Source organism: Triticum urartu, chromosome 1, assembly GCF_003073215.2.
Source record: "Triticum urartu cultivar G1812 chromosome 1, Tu2.1, whole genome shotgun sequence".
Lineage (NCBI taxonomy): Eukaryota > Viridiplantae > Streptophyta > Magnoliopsida > Poales > Poaceae > Triticum > Triticum urartu.
Genome location: NC_053022.1, coordinates 584,089,194 through 584,111,644, shown reverse-complemented (window position 1 = coordinate 584,111,644; position 22,451 = coordinate 584,089,194).

The following is a 22,451-nucleotide window of genomic DNA, read 5'->3' as shown; positions in this document are numbered from 1 at the left end:
CTAAACCATAACCGATCATCACGTGAAATGGATTAGTTTTCAATGGTGAACATCATTATGTTGATCATATCTACTATATGATTCACGCTCGACCTTTCGGTCTCCGTGTTCCGAGGCCATATCTGCATATGCTAGGCTCGTCAAGTTTAACCTGAGTATTCTGCGTGTGCAAAACTGGCTTGCACCCATTGTAGATGGACGTAGAGCTTATCACACCCGATCATCACGTGGTGTCTGGGCACGACGAACTTTGGCAACGGTGCATACTCAGGGAGAACACTTCTTGATAATTTAGTGAGAGATCATCTTATAATGCTACCGTCAATCAAAGCAAGATAAGATGCATAAAAGATAAACATCACATGCAATCAATATAAGTGATATGATATGGCCATCATCATCTTGTGCTTGTGATCTCCATCTCCGAAGCACCGTCATGATCACCATCGTCACCGGCGCGACACCTTGATCTCCATCGTAGCATCGTTGTCGTCTCGCCAATCTTATGCTTCTACGACTATCGCTACCGCTTAGTGATAAAGTAAAGCATTACAGGGCGATTGCATTGCATACAATAAAGCAACAACCATATGGCTCCTGCCAGTTGCCGATAACTCAGTTACAAAACATGATCATCTCATACAATAAACTTTAGCATCATGTCTTGACCATATCACATCACAACATGCCCTGCAAAAACAAGTTAGACGTCCTCTACTTTGTTTGTTGCAAGTTTTACGTGGCTGCTACGGGCTTAAGCAAGAACCAATCTTACCTACGCATCAAAACCACAACGATAGTTTGTCAAGTTGATGCCGTTTTAACCTTCGCAAGGACCGGGCGTAGCCACAATCGGTTCAACTAAAGTTGGAGAAACAGTCACCCGCAAGCCACCTATGTGCAAAGCACGTCGGGAGAACCGGTCTCACGTAAGCGTATGCGTAATGTCGGTCCGGGCCGCTTCATCCAACAATACCGCCGAACCAAAGTATGACATGCTGGTAGGCAGTATGACTTATATCGCCCACAACTCACTTGTGTTCTACTCGTGCATATAACATCAAACCATAAAACCTAGGCTCGGATGCCACTGTTGGGGAACGTAGTAATTTCAAAAAAATTCCTACGCACATGCAAGATCATGGTGATGCATAGCAACGAGAGGGGAGAGTGTTGTCTACGTACCCTCGTAGACCAAAGCGGAAGCGTTGACGCAGCGTAGAGGAAGTATTCGTATGTCTTCTAGTCCAACCGATCCAAGCACCGTTACTCTGGCACCTCTGAGTTCTTGACACACGTACAGCTCGATGACGCACCCCGGGCTCCAATCCAGCAAAGCTTCGGGGAGGAGTTTCATCAGCACGACGGCGTGGTGACGATCTTGATGTTTAACCGTCGCAGGGCTTCGCCTAAGCACCGCTACAATATGATCGAGGTGTAATATCGTGGAGGGGGGCACCGCACACGGCTAAGGAACGATCACGAAGATCAACTTGTGTGCCCTAGGGTGCCCCCCTGCCCCCGTATATAAAGGAGCCAAGGGGGGGTGCGGCCGGCCCTAGTAGGAGGCGCGCAGGAGGAGTCCTACTCCTACCGGGAGTAGGAATCCCCTCCCTTTCCTTGTCCAAGTAGGAGAGGGTGAAGGAAGGGAGAGAGGAGAGGAAGGAAAGGGGGGGCGCCACCCCTCCCTCCTTGTCCAATTCGGACTAGGGGGAGAGGGGGCGCGCGGCCTGCCCTGGCTGCCTTTCCTCTTCTCCACTTTAGGCCCATGAGGCCCATTAACCCCCCGGGGGGTTCCGGTAACCCCCCGGTTCTCCGGTTTTATCCGAAACTTCCCCGGAACACTTCCGGTGTCCGAATATAGCCGTCCAATATATCAATCTTTATGTCTCGACCATTTCGAGACTCCTCGTTATGTCCGTGATCATATCCGGGACTCTGAACAACCTTCGGTACATCAAAATACATAAACTCATAATGAAACTGTCATCATAACTTTAAGCGTGCGGACCCTACGGTTCGAGAACAATGTAGACATGACCGAGACACGTCTCCGGTCAATAACCAATAGCGGGACCTGGATGCCCATATTAGCTCCTACATATTCTACGAAGATCTTTATCGGTCAGACCGCATAACTACATACGTTGTTCCCTTTGTCATCGGTATGTTACTTGCCCGAGATTCGATCGTCGGTATCCAATACCTAGTTCAATCTCGTTACCAGCAAGTCTCTTTACTCGTTCCGTAATACATCATCTCACAACTAACACATTAGTTGCAATGCTTGCAAGGCTTATGTGATGTGTATTACCGAGAGGGCCCAGAGATACCTCTCCGTCAGACGGAGTGACAAATCCTAATCTCGAAATACGCCAACCCAACATGTACCTTTGGAGACACCTGTAGAGCTCCTTTATAATCACCCAGTTACGTTGTGACGTTTGGTAGCACACAAAGTGTTCCTCCGGTAAACGGGAGTTGCATAATCTCATAGTCATAGGAACATGTATAAGTCATGAAGAAAGCGATAGCAACATACTAAACGATCGGGTGCTAAGCTAATGGAATGGGTCATGTCAATCAGATCATTCAACTAATGATGTGATCCCGTTAATCAAATAACAACTCTTTGTTCATGGTTAGGAAACATAACCATCTTTGATTAACGAGCTAGTCAAGTAGAGGCATACTAGTGACACTCTGTTTGTCTATGTATTCACACATGTATTATGTTTCCGGTTAATACAATTCTAGCATGAATAATAGACATTTATCATGATATAAGGAAATAAATAATAACTTTATTATTGCGTCTAGGGCATATTTCCTTCAAATACAAACAATTGACAATCATTTACTTGTAAAAAAAATTATCATATATTTCCATCAGCTATAAGAGACCAAACTAAAGAATCTTTCTCCTCTTTTAGTTCATTCCCAAGTCCCAGCACATGTCTCCTTGATTTCATTATGCCGCGTTAATCTACCCGCAAGGTTCTCCTAAAACTAAAATGATCCAAACCTTTCTCTGCCAGATCTCTCAACTTGATGTTTCTAGTGGAGCAAATGACATACAATCTAGGGTAGGATTGGTTAGATAGTTTATCATCCACCCACCAATCTTCACATAATCTAATTTTCCTATATTTTTATTGACATACATGAAAATAAAACCTCACTGATAGAAGTCCAACCCAAAAATGGGAGTCTCCTATCTTATGTCTCACCCCAGTCAAACAACCATTATTAACTTATTTATTTATAAAATAGTGTGTTAGAGACCCTCTTCAATTTATAATCTCCAGAGACACTCAGCTAGAAGGGCTTTGTTCATCAAATTCGAATTAAGAAAACCGAGCCCCCTCCCTGTTCTTTATATAGGTTGACAAATATCGACCCATCTAACCAAATGATACTTCTTTTTTATCTGTCTCATTGCCAGGTAATTCTAGCTCACAATAAATCAGCTATTTCCTCACCCCCGCAGGAATGAGGCACAAGGACATTGTCGGAGCTAAATATGACAGTTTCCTCGGTAGGATATTCTAACCAGACGACTTGGTTGGATAGTAATAGGAGGCAAGCTTTACCCAGGTTAGGGCAATTGTGCTAATACCCTGCTCCTGTCACGTGTCTATTGTATTGGGATGTGTACACAATACAGGTGAATACCAAGGGATTGTGTAAGATGATATACGATGAGCCCGGCCCTCGGCTTATATAGCATACAGGGGTCATAGGATTACAGATCGTAGTCAGCTACGTCGGTGGAGGTAGAGTCCTCCATGGCTCCGGTATCTTCAGATTGTATGCAAGTCTTCTAGAGTCTTTGTCGAATTCTCCATGAGTATTGGAAATCATCAGTATTGCTTTTAGATCCCATTACTTGTTGAATTTTCTAATAGGTTGTAACATTGAGTCGAATAGTAGAGGATATGAGGTGTCGTTGGCAACCTAGTTCGCTTCATGGGTCAGCAAAGCCAAATATTTTCTCTTCTCACACCATTTAACTCTTGAGGCTCATGCGGTTGAGAAAGAAAGGCTGGTTGAGCTATATATATATAACAGAAGGCTTTGTTTACGAAGGAAGTGAGAGGAGGTGCCAACAACAGATATGTACCCCTTCTCCTCCTCTTTCGACTCCACGTGCGATTAGGATTCCTCCGCCTCTCGTCGGCGCTGCCGTCAGCCTACCTCGTCTCCTGTGGGCTTAGGGCCATGGAAGCGTGGTGATTCCTAGCCCTTGTCGATGGGAGGGTTCCTACTCCATTTTTAGGTGTTTTCACGTCGGTTAGGGTTTGTGTCATTCTTAGGAAGGTGAGGCGATGAGACGTCTCCCTGAAGATGGAATAAGATCCTCCTCGCCTGTTTCCCGTCTCGATGGCACATGTAGCGTCGCCGGAGGACGTGCGGAGGTGTGTCTTCGACGAACCTCGTGGGATCCGGCCGGTGTTGGTCTTTGGTGAATCTTCGTGGATCTAGTCTCCGCTCATATGTCTACAGGTTGTATCCTTTCACCATATGCTTTTCTTCATCGGTGGCGGTTTTTGTTCTAGTGTGCTTGTCCAGTGGGGTCTTAGCACAACAACTTCACAATTGTTGCTACATCAAGTTTTGCCCGACTCTGATAAGGGAGGGGCGATGATGGTGGCGTGCCTTCGGCTCGCTAGAGTGCTTGTAGTTGTCTCTAGGTGGTCTACGGATCTAAATGCAATTTTTGTTATTACTAGTTGTTTCTTATACTGGCATGACAAATAATGAATAGATTCAAAAAAAATCCGGCAAAAGACAAGGTGCCAAGAGGTTGCAAGAAAATATATTTTATGTGCTTATAAAAAAGAGACATTAACCCGCCAAAAAAATAAAAAGAGATATTGATGCGAACATTTTTTTTTTGCGGGTAATGCGAACAAGTTTTGACAATAAGCAGTTCCTTCATGGCAATATTTTAGCTTGAGCAGGGTGCTGTGGAAGTCCGGATATAAATACAACTCCCTGTGTCCAGTCACAAACTCGCAACACATCAATCGACCTCCGGCAAAAAAGAAAAGAAGCACCCATGGACCGGCAATTTGCTTTTTAACATGAATGGAGTTAAGGGCTTCATGTAAAATCAACACACCTTGCATTATGTACCTTTTTAATAAAGACAATATGTACATGGGAAATTATAGAACCAACTATCTCACTAGTCTAATCATAAGCATTTTAGTCAAAACTATAAAATTGACATTCAACAGGCGAATGCGTCTGAATTTCTGGACCTGTTTATGCCTTGTTTGTTTCAGGTTTAATTTGATTCAAATCACTTGTGGATTCACTTCAATGGCAAACCTGATTTGTAGTGATATAAGGTCCTGTTAGTTTTAGTTTTGATTGGATTCTAATCACCTGTTGCCGCTGAAGTACACTTTGAGATGCTTCAGCAAATTGCACTGAAAATGACCAAAATTCATATTCACCTTTACTGGCAAAGTTGATTCAAAATAGTTGTTCGTTTCAGATTCCAGATTCAGTTTCATTGGAAAAGTTGGCTTCATAGACAAAACTGATTGAAAATAGTTGTTTGTTTCAAATTTCAGATTTGGTTTCACTAACAAAGCTGAAGTTTTTTTTTTTGCGGGTTAGCAAAGCTGAAGTTAGGATCACTAGTTTTTGGTACGACAGTAATGATCCCATAGTTCAACCTAGCAATGTTGATATTATGTGTAAATCATCAAGCACTGCTTTTAGAACCCATCAGTTGTCTAATTTTCTAATAGGTTGTAAGATTGAGTGAAATAGTAAGGAGAGGAGGTGACGTTGGCGCCGTAGTTCGCTTCATGGGTAGCAAAGCACAATATTTTTTTCTTCTCGCACCATTTAACTCTTGAGGATTATGTGGTTGAGGGAGGGTTGGTTGAGCGATATATAGTAGAATAATTTATTTACAAAGGACGTGAGAGGAGGTGCCAACAATGCCTTACGTACCCCTTCTCCTCCTCTTTCGACTCCGAGCGATTAGGGTTCCTCCGCCTTCTGTCGGCGCCACCGTTGGCCTGCCTCGTCTCCTATGGTCTTAGACCCATGGAAGCGCGGTGGTTTCTGGCCCTTGACGCCGGGAGGGTTCGTGCTTCATTTTTATGTGTTTTTAGGTCAATTAGGTTTTGTGTCTTTGCTTAGGAAGGTGAGGCGATGACGACGACCCCTACAGATGTAATAAGGTCCTCGTCATGGCGGTGCCTCTAGCGTCGCTGGAGGGCGTGCGAAGGTGTGTCTCCGGAGGATCTCATGGGATTCGGCCGGTGTTGGTTTTTGGGTGAATCTTTGTGGATCCAATTTTCGCTTGTGTGTCTATAGGTTGAATCCTTCCGACCTATGCTTCTCTTTATTGGTGGTGGTTGTTATTCCGGTGCACTTGTCCAGTGGGACCTTAGCACGATGACTTCACAACTGTTACCACTACAAGTTTAGCCCGACTCCGGTAAGGAAAGGGCGATGGCGGCGGCGTGCCTTCGGCTCGCTCCGTTGCTTGTAGTCGTCGCTAGATGGACTATAGATCTAAATGCAATTTTTGTTTTTACTGGTTGTTTCATGTACTGCCATGACGAACAATGAATAGATTGAAAAAAAACCCGGCAAAAACCGAGGTGCTAAGAGGTTGCAAGAAAATATATATTTTTATGAGCTTATATAAGAAGAGACATTAACTCGCAAAAAATATTTTAAAAAATTAAAAAGAGACATTGATGCGAACAAGTTTTAACAATAAGCAATTCTTTCATGGCAATATTTAGCTCGAGCAAGGTGCCGTGGAAGTCCGGATATAAAAACAGCTCCCCGTGTCCAGTCACAAACTCGCAATGCATCAATCGACCTCCAGCAAAAAAGAAGAAGAAAAGAAGCATCCATGGACCAGCCAGATAACGTGTGCTAATTTCGCAACAAAAAAAAAGAAGTAGAAAAAAAAGATAACGTGTGCTAGCAGGAGGACCGACGTGGGCGAACCGAGGTGAGAGGCCCGCTGTGCGGCGGGGCACAGGGATTCATCCCGGCCACACCCATTTCTTGCCCGTACGTACGTGCGTTGCTGTCGTATGGTCGGCATCGGCTAGCCGTCGCGTATGTGCGCGCGTCGGCGTCTCTTGGCGTTGGCAGGGTGGAAGGGAGCGGAGAGCCGGAGAAGTCGCGCGTGCGACTGTAAGGTAGTCGGGGCGGTCGCCATTCTGGTGGATGATGGTGGTGCTGGGATTTTGCCGTTTGACCATCGCCACGGTCGCCCATAAGCTGATATTTTATTTTAAAAAACTGAAAATAAATTTAAAAGTACGTATAGTGTGTAAATTTCATTCTGAAATACTCCTTTGTAAACAAATATAAGAGCATTTAGATCACTATTTTAATAATCTAAACGCTCTCATTTTTTTTACGGAGGGAGTGCATTTAGAGTGAGTTGCAGAAAAAAAAAGCATGTGCTTTGATAATGAATAGTACATGTGCGAAATACAAGATCTTGCTATTTTTTGTGTAGCTCGCATAAAAAATGTATTTCACCATGAAACTTTGCATACAAGTAACATCCATAGGCATGCGTGTATTTTTTTCAGAATTTTTTGAAACCTAAAAATTTAGAAATTTTCTATTCTCGAGCTTCATTACCAATTTTCGCCTCTAATAAGAACACTAATGATATAATGTTAGAAAATGCCCTGGCGAGAGATGCTTGGATAAGCAACATCAACACTTTGATGAGGCCCAATTTCTATAGGGTTTTCTGCCTTTGGACCATGCTTCAGGATGTGAACCTCGATGATGCATCCACTACACTTGGAAGCTCAATGCTCGCTAGTGGCGGAGATAGGCCTACGAGATATGCCTTGTTTGAGTCGCAAAAAGTCCAAAATAAACCCTGAACTCATAGGCGTTAGCTAAATCAAACCCTGAATTTCAAATCTCGGAAATCAGCACACCCAACTCACTAATCCCGGTCCAAAATGAACCCTGAGCTCATTCCCAAACAGGGATTGATGACATGGCAGAGGAAACTGGGATTGCTAGCTGTTGGGGACGTTGGGCACGTCGAACTTGGGCCGGCCCACAACGGCCCATAGTGCCTCCTTTGTTATTAGTGGAGAGGCAGCCCACGAAGGGCAGTCCATCCCCCTCAACTGCGACGTCTCCTGGCATTCCCCTGCTCGAGCGACGACAATGGCGAGGGGCGGGTGATCGATGGCACCGGCGGCGATCGTGACGGCAGCACGACGAGCGGCGTTGAAGGTAATATCTTCGATGTACTCCTCCTCCGGTCGCTGCAATTTAGGCTCTCTCTGCCCTGTTAGTGTTAGGGTTTGTGGGCGAAAAATTGGGGCTTTTCAGCAACTGTAAAGTTAGGTTTTGGGATGATTTTATTTTTGCATTTTTGTTATTCCAAATGCTCGGATTAGGACAATGTAGTGATATTCTCATGTTTGTTTCAGTTAAATCATGGATCCGAAGGAGATTTTGAACGTCAGATTTCATATTGGAGGGCAGTTCATTCACACTGGTCCTGTTTTGGATTATGTGGGGGGCGATGAAGAGATGTCACATATCGAGAGGGACAAGTTGTCATTGCAAGAAGTTAATGAAGGAAATATGCCCTAGAGGCAATAATAAAGTTATTATTTATTTCCTTATATCATGATAAATGTTTATTATTCATGCTAGAATTGTATTAACCGGAAACATAATACATGTGTGAATACATAGACAAACAGAGTGTCACTAGTATGCCTCTACTTGACTAGCTCATTAATCAAAGATGGTTATGTTTCCTAACCATGGACAAAGAGTTGTTATTTGATTAACGGGATCACATCATTAGTTGAATGATCTGATTGACATGACCCATTCCATTAGCTTAGCACCCGATCGTTTAGTATGTTGCTATTGCTTTCTTCATGACTTATACATGTTCCTATGACTATGAGATTATGCAACTCCCGTTTGCCGGAGGAACACTTTGTGTGCTACCAAACGTCACAACGTAAATGGGTGATTATAAAGGAGCTCTACAGGTGCTCCAAAGGTACATGTTGGGTTGTCATATTTTGAGATTAGGATTTGTCACTCCGAATGTCGGAGAGGTATCTCTGGGCCCTCTCGGTAATGCACATCACTTAAGCCTTACAAGCATTGCAACTAATGAGTTAGTTGCGGGATGATGTATTACGGAACGAGTAAAGAGACTTGCCGGTAACGAGATTGAACTAGGTATTGGATACCGACGATCGAATCTCGGGCAAGTAACATACCGATGACAAAGGGAACAACGTATGTAGTTTTGCGGTCTGACCGATAAAGATCTTCGTAGAATATGTAGGAGCCAATATGGGCATCCAGGTCCCGCTATTGGTTATTGACCGGAGACGTGTCTCGGTCATGTCTACATTGTTCTCGAACCGTAGGGTCCGCACGCTTAAAGTTACGATGACAGTTTCATTATGAGTTTATGTATTTTGATGTACCGAAGGTTGTTCGGAGTCCCGGATATGATCACGGACATAACGAGGAGTCTCGAAATGGTCAAGACATAAAGATTGATATATTGGACGGCTATATTCGGACACCGGAAGTGTTCCGGGGAAGTTTCGGATAAAACCGGAGAACCGGGGGGTTACCGGAACCCCCCGGGGGGTTAATGGGCCTCATGGGCCTAAAGTGGAGAAGAGGAAAGGCAGCCAGGGCAGGCCGCGCGCCCCCTCTCCCCCTAGTCTGAATTGGACAAGGAGGGAGGGGCGGCGCCCCCCCTTTCCTTCCTCTCCTCGCTTCCTTCCTTCCCCCTCTCCTACTTGGACAAGGAAAGGGAGGGGAGTCCTACTCCCGGTAGGAGTAGGACTCCTCCTGCGTGCCTCCTACTAGGGCCGGCCGCACCCCCCCTTGGCTCCTTTAAATACGGGGGCAAGGGGGCACCCTAGGACACACAAGTTGATCTTCGTGATCGTTCCTTAGCCGTGTGCGGTGCCCCCCTCCACGATATTACACCTCGATCATATTGTAGCGGTGCTTAGGCGAAGCCCTGCGACGGTTAAACATCAAGATCGTCACCACGCCGTTGTGCTGACGAAACTCCTCCCCGAAGCTTTGCTGGATCGGAGCCCGGGGTGCGTCATCGAGCTATACGTGTGTCAAGAACTCGGAGGTGCCGGAGTAACGGTGCTTGGATCGGTTGGACCGGGAAGACGTACGACTACTTCCTCTACGTTGCGTCAACGCTTCCGCTTCGGTCTACGAGGGTACGTAGAAAACACTCTCCCCTCTCGTTGCTATGCATCACCATGATCTTGCGTGTGCGTAGGAATTTTTTTGAAATTACGACGTTCCCCAACAGTGGCATTCGAGCCTAGGTTTTATGTGTTGATGTTATATGCACAAGTAGAACACAAGTGAGTTGTGGGAGATATAATTCATACTGCTTACCAGCATGTCATACTTTGGTTCGGCGGTATTGTTGGATGAAGCGGCCCGGATCGACATTACGCGTACGCTTACGCGAGACTGGTTCTCCCGACGTGCTTTGCACATAGGTGGCTTGCGGGTGCCAGTTTATCCAACTTTAGTTGAATTGAGTGTGGCTACGCCCGGTCCTTGCGAAGGTTAAAACAGCACCAACTTGACAAACTATCATTGTGGTTTTGATGCGTAGGTAAGATTGGTTCTTGCTTAAGCCTGTAGCAGCCACGTAAAACATGCAACAACAAAGTAGAGGACGTCTAACTTGTTTTTGCAGGGCATGTTGTGATGTGATATGGTCAAGACATGATGCTAAATTTTATTGTATGAGATGATCATGTTTTGTAACCGGGTTATCGGCAACTGGCAGGAGCCATATGGTTGTCGCTTTATTGTATGCAATGCAATCGGGCTGTAATGCTTTACTTTATCACTAAGCGGTAGCGATTGTCGTGGAAGCATAAGATTGGCGAGACGACAACGATGCTACGATGGAGATCAAGGTGTCGCGCCGGTGATGATGGTGATCATGACGGTGCTTCAGAGATGGAGATCACAAGCACAAGATGATGATGGCCATATCATATCACTTATATTGATTGCATGCGATGTTTATCTTTTATGCATCTTATCTTGCTTTGACTGACGGTAGCATTATAAGATGATCCCTCACTAAATTATCAAGAAGTGTTCTCCCTGAGTATGCACCGTTGCGAAAGTTCTTCGTGCTGAGACACCACGTGATGATCGGGTGTGATAGGCTCTACGTTCAAATACAACGGGTGCAAAACAGTTGCACACGTGGAATACTCAGGTTATACTTGACGAGTCAAGCATATACAGATATGGCCTCGGAACACGGAGACTGAAAGGTCGAGCGTGAATCATATAGTAGATATGATCAACATAGTGATGTTCACCAATGAAACTACTCCATCTCACGTGATGATCGGACATGGTTTAGTTGATTTGGATCACGTAGTCACTTAGAGGATTAGAGGGATGTCTATCTAAGTGGGAGTTCTTAAGTAATATGATTAATTGAACTTTAATTTATCATGAACTTAGTCCTGGTAATATTAGCATATCTATGTTGTAGATCAATAGCTCGCGTTGTTGCTTCATATGTTTATTTTGATATGTTCCTAGAGAAAATTGTGTTGAAAGATGTTAGTAGCAATGATGCGGATTGGATCCGTGATCTGAGGTTTATCCTCATTGTTGCACAGAAGAATTATGTCCTTGATGCACCGCTAGGTGACAAACCTATTGCCGGAGCAGATGCAGACGTTATGAACGTTTGGCTAGCTCAATATGATGACTAATTGATAGTTTAGTGCACCATGCTTAATGGCTTAGAATCGGGACTTCAAAGACGTTTTGAACGTCATGGACCATATGAGATGTTCCAGGAGTTGAAGTTAATATTTCAAGCAAATACCCGAGTTGAGAGATATGAAGTCTCCAACAAGTTCTATAGCTAAAAGATGGAGGAGAATCGCTCAACTAGTGAGCATGTGCTCAGATTGTCTGGGTACTACAATCGCTTGAATCAAGTGGGAGTTAATTTTCCAGATAAGATAGTGATTGACAGAATTCTCTAGTCACCATCACCAAGTTAATAGAACTTCGTGATGAACTATAATATGCTAGGGATAGCGGAAACAACTCCCAAGCTCTTCGTGACGCTGAAATCGACGAAGGTAGAAATCAAGAAAAACATCAAGTGTTGATGGTTGACAAGACCACTAGTTTCAAGAAAAGGGCAAAGGGAAGAAGGGGAACTTCAAGAAGAACGGAAAGCAAGTTGCTGCTCAAGTGAAGAAGCCCAAGTCTGATCCTAAGCCTGAGACTAAGTGCTTCTACTGCAAAGGGACTGGCCACTGGAAGCGGAACTACCCCAAGTGATTGGCGGATAAGAAGGATGGCAAAGTGAACATAAGTACATTTGATATACATGTTATTGATGTGTACTTTACTGGTGTTTATAGCAACCCCTCAGTATTTGATGCTAGTTCAGTTGCTAAGAGTAGTAACTCAAAACGGGAGTTGCAGAATAAACAGAGACTAGTTAAGGGTGAAGTGACGATGTGTGTTGGAAGTGGTTTCAAGATTGACATGATCATCATCGCACACTCCCTATACTTTCGGGATTAGTGTTGAACCTAAATAAGTGTTATTTGGTTTTTGCGTTGAGCATGATTTGATCATGTTTATTGTAATACGGTTATTCATTTAAGTAAAAGAATAAATTGTTGTTCTGTTTACATGAATAAAACCTTATATGGTTACACACCCAATGAAAATAGTTCATTGGATCTCAATCGTAGTGATACACATATTCATAATATTGAAACCAAAAGATGCGAAGTTAATAATGATAGTGCAACTTATTTGTGGCACTGCCGTTTAGGTCATATTGGTGTAAAGCGCATGAAGAAACTCCATGCTGATGGGATTCTGGAATCACTTGATTATGAATCACTTGGTGCTTGCGAACCATGCCTTACGGGCAAGATGACTAAAGACTCCGTTCTCCAGAACAATGGAGCGAGCAACTGTCTTATTGGAAATAATACATACTGATGTATGTGATCCGATGAGTGTTGAAGCTCGCGGCGGGTATCGTTATTTTCTGACCTTCACATATGATTTGAGCAGATATGGGTATATCTGCTTGATGAAACATAAGTCTGAAACATTTGAAAAGTTCAAAGAATTTCAGAGTGAAGTGGAAAATCATCGTAACAAGAAAAATAAGGTTTCTACGATCTGATCGCGGAGACAAATATTTGAGTTACGAGTTTGGTCTTCAATTAAAACTATGTGGAATAGTTTCACAAATTCATGCCACCTGGAACACCACAGCATAATAGTGTGTTCGAACGTCATAACCGTACTTTATTGGATATAGTGAAATCTATGATGTTTCCTACTGATTTACCACTATAGTTTTGGGGTTATGCATTAGAGACTGCTGCATTCACGAAAAAAGGGCACCATCTGAATCCGTTGAGACGACACTGTATGAACTATGGTTTGACAAGAAACCTAAGCTGTCGTTTCTTAAATTTTGAGGTTGTGATGCTTATATGAAAAAGTTTCATCCCGATAAGCTCAAACCCAAATCGGAGAAATATGTCTTCATAGGATACCCAAAGGAGACTGTTGGGTACACCTTCTATCATAGATCCGAAGGTAAAAACATTCGTTGCTAAGAATGGATCCTTTCTAGAGAAGGAGTTTCTCTCGAAAGAAGTGAGTGGGAGGAAAGTAGAACTTGATGAGGTAACTGTACCTGCTCCCTTGTTGGAAAGTAGTACATCACAGAAACCAGTTTCTGTGACACCTACACCAATTAGTGAGGAAGCTAATGATGATGATCATGTAACTTCAGATCAAGTTACTACCGAATCTCGTAGGTAAACCAGAGTGAGATCCGCACCAGAGTGGTACGGTAATCCTGTTCTGGAGGTCATGTTACTTGACCATGACGAACCTACGAACTATGAGGAAGCGATGATGAGCCCAGATTCCGCGAAATGGTTTGAGGCCATGAAATCTGAGATATGATCCATGTATGAGAACAAAGTATGGACTTTGATGGATTTTCCTGATGATCGGCAAGCCATAGAAAATAAATGGATCTTCAAGAGGAAGACGGACGTTGATAGTAGTGTTACTATCTACAAAGCTAGAATTGTCGCAAAAGATTTTGGACAAGTTCAAGGTGTTGACTACGATGAGAGTTTCTCTCTCGTATCTATGCTTAAGTCTATCTGAATCATGTAAGCAATTGCCGCATTTTATGAAATCTGGCAAATGGATAAACAAAACTGCATTCCTTAATGAATTTATTAAAGAAGAGTTGTATATGATGCAACCAGAAGGTTTTGTCAATCCTAAAGGTGGTAACAAAATATGCAAGCTCCAGCGATCCATCTATGGACTGGTGCAAGCATCTCGGAGTCGGAATATACGCTTTGATAAAGTTGATCAAAGGATATAGTTTTATACAGACTTGCAGTGATGCCTGTATTTACAAGAAAGTGAATGGGAGCACTACAACATTTCTGATAAGTATATGTGAAAGACATATTGTTGATCAGAGATAATGTAGAATTATTCTGCAAAGCATAAAGGAATATTTGAAAGGAGTTTTTCAAAGAAAGACCTCGGTGAAGCTGCTTACATATTGAGCATCAAGATCTATAGAGATAGATCAAGACGCTTGATAAGTTTTTTCAATAAGTACATACCTTGACAAGATTTTGAAGTAGTTCAAAATGGAAAAGTCAAAGAAGGAGTTCTTGCCTGTGTTGCAAGGTGTGAAGTTGAGTAAGACTCAAAACCCGACCACGGCAGAAGATAGAGAGAGAATGAAAGTCATTCCCTATGCCTCAACCATAGGTTCTATAAAGTATGCCATGCTGTGTACCAGATCTATTGTATACCCTACACTGATTTTGGCAAGGGAAGTACAATAGTGATCTAGAAGTAGATCACTCGACAGCGGTCAAAATTATCCTTGGTGGAATAAGGATATGTTTCTCGATTATGGAGGTGACAAAAAGGTTCGCCATAAAGGGTTACGTCGATGCAAGTTTTGACACAGATCTGGATGACTCTAAGTCTCAATCTAGATACATATCGAAAGTGGGATCAATTAGTTAGAGTAGCTCCGTGCAGAGCATTGTTGACATAGAAATTTGCAAAATACTTACGGATCTGAATGTGACAGACCCGTTGACTAAAATTATCTCACAAGCAAAACATGATCACACCTTAGTACACTTTGGGTGTTAATCACATAGTGATGTGAACTAGATTACTGACTCTAGTAAACCCTTTGGGTGTTGATCACATATCGATGTGAACTATGGGTGTTAATCACATGGTGATGTGAACTGTTGCTGTTAAATCACATGGCGATGTGAACTAGATTATTGACTCTAGTGCAAGTGGGAGACTGAAGGAAATATGCCCTAGAGGCAATAATAAAGTTATTATTTATTTCCTTATATCTGTTGGGGAACGTAGTAATTTCAAAAAATTTCCTACGCACACGCAAGATCATGGTGATGCATAGCAACGAGAGGGGAGAGTGTTGTCTACATACCCTTGTAGACCGAAGCGGAAGCGTTGACGCAACGTAGAGGAAGTAGTTGTACGTCTTCCCGGTCCGACCGATCCAAGCACCGTTACTCCGGCACCTCTGAGTTCTTAGCACACGTACAGCTCGATGACGCTCCCCGGGCTCCGATCCAGCAAAGCTTCGGGGATGAGTTCCGTCAGCACGACGGCGTGGTGACGATGATGATGTTCTACCGACGCAGGGCTTCGCCTAAGCACTGCAACGATATGATCGAGGTGGAATATGGTGGAGGGGGGCACCGCACACGGCTAAGGAACAATCACGAAGATCAACTTGTGTTCATGGGGTGCCCCTTGCCTCAGTATATAAAGGATGGAGGAGGAGGAGGCCGGCCAAGGCAATTGGTGCGGCCAGGATGCGGAGTCCTACTAGGACTCCAAGTCCTAGTAGGAGTCCACCAAGAGGGGAGGAAGGGAGAAGGAAGTGGAGGAGAAGGAAAGGTGGCCGGCCCCCTTTTCCCTAGTCCAATTCGGACCAGAGGGGAGGGGGGGCGCAGCAGCCCCTTGGCCCTTTCTCCTCTTCCCACTAAAGCCCATCAAGGCCCATTGCTTCTCCCGTAACTACCCGGTACTCCGAAAAATACCCGAATCACTCGGAACCTTTCCGATGTCCGAATATAGTCGTCCAATATATCGATCTTTACATCTCGACCATTTCGAGACTCATCGTCATGTCCCCGATCTCATCCGGGACTCCGAACTCCTTCGGTACATCAAAACTCATAAACTCATAATATAACTGTCATCGAAACCTTAAGCGTGCGGACCCTACGGTTCGAGAGCAATGTAGACATGACCGAGACACGTCTCCGGTCAATAACCAATAGCGGGACCTGGATGCCCTTATTGGCTCCTACATATTCTACGAAGATCTTTATCGGTCAGACCGCATAACAACATACGTTGTTCCCTTTGTCATCAGTATGTTACTTGCCCGGGATTCGATCGTCGGTATCCAATCCCTAGTTCAATCTCGTTACCGGCAAGTCTCTTTACTCGTTCCGTAATACATCATCTCGCAACTAACTCATTAGTTGCAATGCTTGCAAGGCTTAATTGATGTGCATTACCGAGAGGGCCCAGAGATACCTCTCCGACAATCGGAGTGACAAATCCTAATCTCGAAATACGCCAACCCAACATGTACCTTTGGAGACACATGTAGAGCACCTTTATAATCACCCAGTTACGTTGTGACGTTTGGTAGCACACAAAGTGTTCCTCCGGCAAACGGGAGTTGCATAATCTCATAGTCATAGGAACATGTATAAGTCATGAATAAAGCAATAACAACATACTTAAACGATCGGGTGCTAAGCTAATGGAATGAGTCATGTCAATCAGATCCCCGGGTACCGAGCTCGAATTCGCCCTTAATCAAATAACAACTCTTTGTCCATGGTTAGGAAACATAACCATCTTTGATCAACGAGCTAGTCAAGTAGAGGCAGAGTAGTGACACTCTGTTTGTCTATGTATTCACACATGTATTATGTTTCCGGTTAATACAATTCTAGCATGAATAATAAACATTTATCATGATATAAGGAAATAAATCATGATAAATGTTTATTATTCATGCTAGAATTGTATTAACCGGAAACATAATACATGTGTGAATACATAGACAAACAGAGTGTCACTAGTATGCCTCTACTTGACTAGCTCGTTGATCAAAGATGGTTAAGTTTCCTAGCCATAGACATGAGTTGTCATTTGATTAACGAGATCACATCATTAGGAGAATGATGTGATTGACTTGACCTATTCCGTTAGCATAGCACTTGATCGTTTAGTTTGTTGCTATTGCTTTCTTCATGACTTATACATGTTCCTATGACTATGAGATTATGCAACTCCCGTTTACTGGAGGAACACTTTGTGTGCCACCAAACGTCACAACGTAACTGGGTGATTATAAAGGTGCTCTATCAGGTGTCTCCAAAGGTACTTGTTGGGTTGGCGTATTTCGAGATTAGGATTTGTCACTCCGATTGTCGGAGAGGTATCTCTGGGCCCTCTCGTAATGCACATCACTCAAGCCTTGCAAGCATTGCAACTAATGAGTTAGTTGCAGGGATGATGTATATTAGAACGAGTAAAGAGACTTGCCGGTAACGAGATTGAACTAGGTATTGAGATACCGACGATCGAATCTCGGGCAAGTAACATACCGATGACAAAGGGAACAACGTATGTTGTTATGCGGTCTGCACCGATAAAGATCTTCGTAGAATATGTAGGAGCCAATATGAGCATCCAGGTTCCGCTATTGGTTATTGACCGGAGAGACGTGTCTCGGTCATGTCTACATAGTGCTCGAATCGAACCCGTAGGGCCCGCACGAGTCAGAACCTACGAAGTTCCACACAACAAGAGAGAGACGCTTAATAGTTAAGGTTATTGACGATCGGTCAATTAGGTGAGTTTTTAGGGATTTGATGTAGCCGGTAAGTTGTTTGGAGAGTCCCGGAGGATGATCGACGTAGGACAGGAACGAGGATGTCTGCGAAAGCGTCGCAACGATGTGCAGCGGACATAAATTATATGAGATTAGAATGGCTGGCAAACCTTAATATATGGATGATATCGAGATAACGTCAGCGGGTGAAGAATCGGTTAAGCGTGAATTAACGAGAGTACATGCTGGGAAGGGGATACTCGATAAGCCTCCCAACGGAAGGGTTAAATGGGCCACATGGCCCTTCGACGCGGCAGAAACCAAGGGACGCGACCAGGCAAGCTGCGCGAGCGACCTCGCCCCTAGTTCCAGAATAGGAAATAGGGAGAGGGGCGGCCTTCTCATCCACCCCTACCCCCTTCCTTACGCAACCGAAGGCAAGTGAGCTAACTCGCGGTTGGAGTGGACTCCTCTCAGAGACGCCACACCACTAGGACGGCCGCACCTCCCCCAACACACCTTCAATATGAGCCGGGGCAAGGGGGCACGCCATGACACATCAAGTTGACTTCGTGATCGTGCCTTGAGCCGTTCTGGTGCCCAGCCTTCCACCATATTCTCACCTCGGTCATTATCTACGCAGTGCTTAGCGAAGCCCTGCGGTCGGTAGAGACGATCATCCACCCGTCATCACGCCATGTGCCTGACGAAACTCTCTCTCAACACTCGGCTGGATCGGAGCTCGAGGGACGTCACCCGAGTTGAACGTGTGCAGAACTCCGAGGTGCCGTACCGTCGGTATTGATGATCGGTTCGGTTGAGTCGGAAGACTACGACTACTTCCTATACGTTGTGTCAACGCTTCCATTGCTGGTCTACGAGGGTACGTAGACAACACTCTCTCCTCTCGTTGCTATGCATCACCATGATCTTCCGTTGCTCCTAGGGGCATATTATAGAAAAAATCACCACTCGGCATCTCCATAGATTTGGTAGGAAAAGACCATCGCTCATCCCCGACCGCCACTCATAAGGAAGACAATCAATAAATAAATCATGCTCCGACTTCATCACATAACGGTTCACCATACGTGCATGCTACGGGAATCACAAACTTCAACACAAGCATTTCTAAAATTCACAACTACTCAACTAGCACGACTCTAATATCACCATCTCCATATCTGAAAACAATTATCAAGTATCAAACTTCTCATAGTATTCAGCACACTCATAAGAAAAGATTTTTATTAATCTTGAATGCCTAACATAATTAAAGCAAATTACCATGCTGTTTTGTAGGACAATAATCTAAGTGAATCATGAGAGAACAATAGATTCTATAAAACAAATCCACCACCATGCCCTAAAAGATATAAGTGAAGCACTAGAGCAAAAACTATATAACTCAAAAGATATAAGTGAAGCACATTGAGTATTCTAACAATTTCCGAATCATGTGTGTCTGTCTAAAAAGGTGTGCACAGCAAGGATGATTGTGGAAAACTAACAAATAAAGACTCAAATAATACAAGACTCTCCAAGCAAAACACATATCATGTGGTGAATAAAAATATAGCTCCGAGTAAAGTTACCGATGGAAGTAGACGAAAGAGGGGATGCCTTCCGGGGCATCCCCAAGCTTGTGCTTTTAGGTGTCCTTAGATTATCTTGGGGTGCCATGGGAATCCCCAAGATTAGGCTCTTGCCACTCTTTGTTCCATAATCCATCAAATCTTTCACCCAAAACTTGAAAACTTCACAACACAAAACTTAAAGTAGAAAATCTCGTGAGCTCCGTTAGCGAAAGAAAACAAAACACCACTTCAAGGTACTGTAATGAACTCATTATTCATTTATATTGGTATTAAACCTACTGTATTCCAACTTCTCTATGGTTTATAAACTATTTTACTAGCCATAGATTCATCAAAATAAGCAAACAACACACGAAAAACAGAATCTGTCAAACACAGAACAGTCTGTAATAATCTGTAGCTAACGCAAGTTCTGGAACCCCAAAAATTCTAAAATAAATTGCTGGACGTGAAGAATTTATCTATTAATCATCTGAAAAAATAATTAACTAAATAGAACTTTCCAAATAAAAATGGCAGCAATTCTCGTGGGCGCTAAAGTTTCTGTTTTTTACAGCAAGATTAAAAAGAGTTTCCCCAAATCTTCCCAACGGTTCTACTTGGCACAAAAACTAATTAAACACAAAAAACACAACAAAAACAGAGGCTAGATAAATTATTTATTACTAAACAGGAGCAAAAATCAAGAAATAAAAATAAAATTGGGATGCCTCCCAACAAGCGCTATCGTTTAACGCCCCTAGCTAGGCACAAAAGCAATGATAGATATAATTATTGCCATCTTTGGTAGGCAATCCATAAGTGGCTCTCATAATAGATTCATATGGTAATTTAATTTTCTTTCTAGGGAAGTGTTCCATGTCTTTCCTTAACGGAAATTGGAATCTAATATTCGCTTCCTTCATATCAATAATTGCACCAATCTTTCTAAGGAAAGGTCTACCAAGAATAATAGGACATGAAGGATTGCAATCTATGTCAAGAACAATAAAATCTACGGGAAAATAATTCCTATTTTCAACAATAAGAACATCATTAATTCTTCCCATAGGTTTCTTAATAGTGGAATCCGCAAGGTGCAAGTTTAAAGAGCAATCATCAAAATCATGGAAACCTAGCAAATCACACAAAGTCTTTGGAATCGTGGAAACACTAGCACCCAAATCACACAAAGCATAGCATTCATGATCTTTAATTTTAATTTTAATAGTAGGTTCCCACTCATCATAAAGTTTTCTAGGGATAGAAACTTCCAACTCAAGTTTTTCTTCATAAGATTGCATCAAAGCATCAACGATATGTTTGGTAAAGGCTTTATTTTGACTATAAGCATGAGGAGAATTTAGCACGGATTGCAACAAGGAAATACAATCTATCAAAGAGCAATTATCATAATTAAATTCCTTGAAATCCAAAATAGTGGGTTCATTGATATTTAAAGTTTTGACCTCTTCAATCTCACTTTTAACAATTTTAGCATCAAGATCTAAAGACTCTGAATTTTTGGAACGCCTTCTAGGTAAAGGTGGATCATATTCAGTCCCATCATTATCAAGATTAATATTGCAAAACAAAGATTTAATAGGGGACACATCAATAACTTTTAGATCTTCATCTTTATTATCATGGAAACTAGAAGAACACGCTTTTCACAAAACAATCTTTCTTAGCACACATCCTAGCGGTTCTTTCTTTGCACTCATCAATGGAAATTCTCATGGATTTGAGAGACTCATTGATATCATGCTTAGGTGGAATAGATCTAAGTTTCAAAGAATCAACATCAACAGAAATTCTATCAACGTTCCTAGCCAAGTCATCAATCTTAAGCAATTTTTCTTCAATCAAAGCATTGAAATTATTTTGCGAAGTAATAAATTCTTTAATATTAGATTCAAAATCAGAGGGTATCTTATTAAAATTTCCATAAGAATTGTTGTAGGACTTACCATAATTATTAGAGGAATTACTAGGATACGGCCTAGGATTAAAGTTTCCTCTATACGCGTTGTTACCAAAATTATTCCTACCAACAAAATTCACATCCATAGATTCATTGTTATTCTCAATTAAAGTAGACAAAGGCATATCATTAGGATCAGAAGAAACACTTTTATTAGCAAATAATTTCATAAGTTCATCCATCTTTCCACTCAAAACATTAATTTCTTCTATCGCATGCACTTTCTTATTAGTAGATCTTTCAGTGTGCCCGAGGGAGTCCTGGATTAGGGGGTCTACAAACAGCCGAACTATCTCCATTGGCCGGACTGTTAGACTATGAAGATACAAGATTGAAGACTTCGTCTCGTGTCCGGATGGGACTCTACTTGGCGTGGAAGGCAAGCTAGGAAATACGTATATGGATATCTCCTCCTTTGTAACCGACCTTGTGTAACCCTAACCCTCTCCGGTGTCTATATAAACCGAAGGGTTTTAGTCCGTAGGACAACAATCACAACATACAGTCATACCATAGGCTAGCTTCTAGGGTTTAGCCTCTCTGATCTCGTGGTAGATCTACTCTTGTAACACCCATATCAACAATATTAATCAAGCAGGGCGTAGGGTTTTACCTCCATCAAGAGGGCCTGAACCTGGGTAAAACATCGTGTCCCCTGCCTCCTGTTACCATCCGGCCTAGACGCACAGTTTGGGACCCCCTACCCGAGATCCGCCGGTTTTGACACCGACATTGGTGCTTTCATTGAGAGTTCCTCTATGACGTCGCCGTTAGGCTTGATGGCTCCTACTATCATCAATAGCGATGCGGTCCAGGGTGAGACTTTTCTCCCCAGACAGATCTTCGTATTCGGCGGCTTTGC